The sequence below is a fragment of the Marasmius oreades genome, chromosome 10, assembly GCF_018924745.1.
Source record: "Marasmius oreades isolate 03SP1 chromosome 10, whole genome shotgun sequence".
Taxonomy (NCBI): Eukaryota; Fungi; Basidiomycota; class Agaricomycetes; order Agaricales; family Marasmiaceae; genus Marasmius; species Marasmius oreades.
Window position 1 is genome coordinate 398,914 of NC_057332.1, and position 3,999 is coordinate 402,912.

Below are 3,999 nucleotides of genomic sequence, written 5' to 3' on the forward strand. Positions count from 1 at the left end.
CAATATTCAATAGCCAGAGTCAACTTCCGTTGAGTGCAACAAACATATTCTTGTCATGGCCATGGCTTCTGAACAAAGGTGTTCATTCTGCTGTCTATCTGAGATATTGGATGTATACTGATGTAAGTACAGGGAATGATACCATTCCATTAGGTTGTTCACACTGCCCAATTGGTGACAACACTCGTTTTCAAGTCTCATGCACAACTACATATGTCCACATAGTTCAACTCAAAGGTCCATCTCATTGCAACATCTTGGCTGTGTCAAGTATTCAGTCTAATGATGTCGTCACTACAATCTCTTACCATCTCAATCATTCCTTCATTCTGTACAATTGGTGATGACACTCGTTCGTCTCACATGCAACCAATACGTCCACAACAGCTCAACATCAACGGTCTGTGTTGTTACACTATATTGGCTGCATCATATCTAGAATATACTAATCTCATTCCCACAATCTATTGCCATTCTAGCCATTCCTTCATCCTGTACAATTTGTGATGTCACTAATCTTGTTCAAGCCACATCTTGATTGTGTACTACCACCATGGCATGCCCCAGAAAGTATAGGACCACTCAAGAGGTTCGCAAGGTGAACAAATTAAAGGCAAAATGATATTGAGACTGGTAACATTTTCAATTTTCAATCTATACACTCTCTAACTAATTACTTTTATGGTAGCCACTCCAAGACACTGAAGATATGATGACAGTCCAAGGCAAAAGCTGTGAAAGAACAACGGTCTGTGATTAACCACAGATATATCCACTGCACTCTGATACGACGTCCTACTTGTTGACAGGGCCACCGAACTTCAAGAAAAGCAGGAAAAGTGGAAGACAGAAGAACAGGAGAAAAAAACCCGGCCCAGTATGTTTCAATGCTTATAATTTTACCATGTTCGTTGAAAACATGATTTTGTAGAGGAGCTCTTGACCAAACAAATGAAGACGCAACTCAACTCAAGGATAGTTCTCGGCAAACCACAGAATATTTTAGACGTGCATGCTCCATCTTTTCAGAATTCTCCCTCCGAGTTCCAAACTGTTAAGAATATATCTGTTCTCTTTACATGGACTTTATTACTCCTGAGTCTGGTGATACATAACCAGACCCGACTTTCTTTCAGAGACGCAGTAGTGGCCTTGGACTGCATGAACGATGTTAAAGCAAATCATCAATGACATACATCATTGACTCCAAGGTAGAAGTCACAGAAGGACAGGTTAAATTAGGGCCACCGGCACACGTCAAATTTGAATCGAACGGGTAGTAACCACATTCCAGCCTAGTTAACGGGTAACTACAGTAATCTACATATATTGGAAGCGGCGTTTAGGGTTTTGAATTGCCACTCAATACACGGCCTAGGCAGGTGCCAATGAGAGTTACAGAGTTCTTTCTTCCTTCGTGTGTCAGTACAGTAGTAGACGCAAATCTGGTTCATCTAAAGTTTATTTCCATTATGCCACCCATTGACACATGGATGGCAGTGAATCGGTGAATTCTGACAAAGAGTTCTGGTGACCAAGTCGAAGGCAAGTTAATGAAACAACAGTATCATTCGTTTGTGACAAATCGAGTACAGACGACTACACAGAACTATGGAAAAATGGGACTCGGCAAGAAATTATGGGAAAAGTTCACCTTCACTGGGCCCAAGGGTGAAATTGACTGTCTCTGCACCAGGGGCAACATTCACAAGCCCGGCCTGAAGCTTCTCCGCAAAGAGCACATGAGCTGTGACTGCAGAATCACAGTGTTGCATGGCTTGGCCATTCATGCCATGTGAGGGGGTTCATTTTGCTCCTGGTAAACAAAGAAAGCAAGTCAGTCATAAAGTAGACAACGTGAGGGAAAACTTACCATCCACAGACCCATCCTACCTGGCGACCAACCCAGATTGTGTACCAGCGGTCGCTGGAAGGTGGGAGAGCAACAACGCTCTGGCATCCTGGGCGGTGGTTGGTCTGGCACCACTCGTGGTTCGGACAACAGTGGAAGAGCTGGAAGACTGCCTGTTGTCAGTACTGGAGCTGGAGGGCCAGTTGGACCTAAGAAAAAACCAAACAACTCGTAAGGAGATGAAGATAGAGGGAAACTATGTAGTACATATGTTCAATGGCCCTGGTCCTTTCAATATACTGGTCAATCACAATGGGAATCCCTGGGAAACAAGCCTCAGATGAGGTGGCTTAGAGATAAAGAGAAACAATGTACTCTCGATGAATGTGGTGTCCATAATATTGTAGGCCTAAGAAAACGGCCGTCAGAATTTGGAACTTCAGATTTGTATGAAAAATGTATGCTGCGTCATAACATCATTGATGATAGCGACCAGTTGCTCATGTCCAAGGGCAGCTATAGTAGCCTGTTAGTGGAAAAACATGTATGACAACTAAGGAATGCTCACCAAGTGAAGGGTCGCCAATGATTGAGCCACCGGTGTCATTTTCAAGATTGACAGCAGGGCTGGACATTGGTAGTGATGTTGGCGTTGGGATTCTCTTGAGAAGACATGGTGGTAGCTGTGAGGGAGAGGAACAAAGAGGGACAAGAATTCAAACAAAGTTTAAAGTATAAATACACACTGACGGCGTTTTGCAAACCATGCTGATTTGCCGTACTGGTTTTAAACCAAACATGTCTTTTCTTATTCCTTTATTCTGACTTTGCTTACAGTTTTCCCCGCTTCACTTACGATGGCTGCGGCACTTCCCGGAGTTGTCGAGAGCACTTCTGCCACCGTTCTTGAGGAACAGACGGTCAAAGAGGAGGTTCAAGTTGAGGATGACGAAGAGGTTAACAACCCTATGGTTGTTGACACTCCAAGTCCTTCAGCTGATCCGCTTGGTTCTCCGCTCGAATGTAAGCAAATCTTTTCTTCCTTTATTCTATTTTCTGACCCAATTTGCAAAGAGTCGCTCTCAATCGGACTTTGCCAAGGTCTTTGGAGACCGAGACTTCTTGGCTTTATACAGGCCCAATATATATCTTTCTTTGCATATCTTGTAGACTACTTGTAGTCGGACTTCAGTATACAGTGGTAGAGTCACTTTAAAACTCTTTTGTATTCCTATCATCCTGCTGCCTTGAGGCATCAGTGCCTCTATCCATGCACCACCCAAGGCCAAGCAAGCGAAGGCACCTGGCAAATACAAGACCCTTCAACAAATGACTATCACCAAGAGCAAGAAAGTAAGTATCGACTTCGCGATATTCTTTTATTAATTTCTGCTATAGTCTGGGCCTAATGGAATTTCTGTCCCACGGTCTCTAACCACAAGAGGGCTTGTTTGCTCACTCCCATTGTTGACACAACCGAGGAAACCCCTGGTACACCGCTAATCTTGTCAAGTTTTCTTTTTCTATCTTTCTAACTTCAGCGAAGAACAACTTCGCGTCCACGAGGAGGGTCATGCTCGAGTCCTTCACGTTGCAGGGTTGTTGCCCTTCACCAACATGTCCAAATACAATCCTGAACAGCTCCTTTCCGTCGCCAACTTCTTGAGGACTGAGATCATCACCCTTCAGCACACCATTTTGCATGCTCATAGCCAGTACAAGTCTAGCCTTGCTCAGCTCGAAGAGATCAACAATCATCATCTTGGGAAGTTAGGTATTGACGATTCCATGGATACTGAGTCCATTGTAGAGGACCTCACCAACGGCAATAAGAGTCTGTAGCTTCCACTTCCAAGGGAGGATATGTTTCTGCCTAGATCTCTTCACAATATTCTTTCCTTTATAAAATACAAAACTTCCATACATTTAGTCGGACCATTTTGTACTTGTGTTAGTAGCGCTTGATGCCCATAAATCTGATCCATTTGTCGATCCAACTAAAACCGTTTGATTTCTCAGACTTCAGCGAAGTCTAATTGTTCTTCGTTTATTCATAAGTTGGGGACCCTATCAAAGATATAATCCTTTTCAGGTCCATAATCGACTTCTTCTTCTTCTACAAGCTGATCCAACTTGTCTTTCGACAT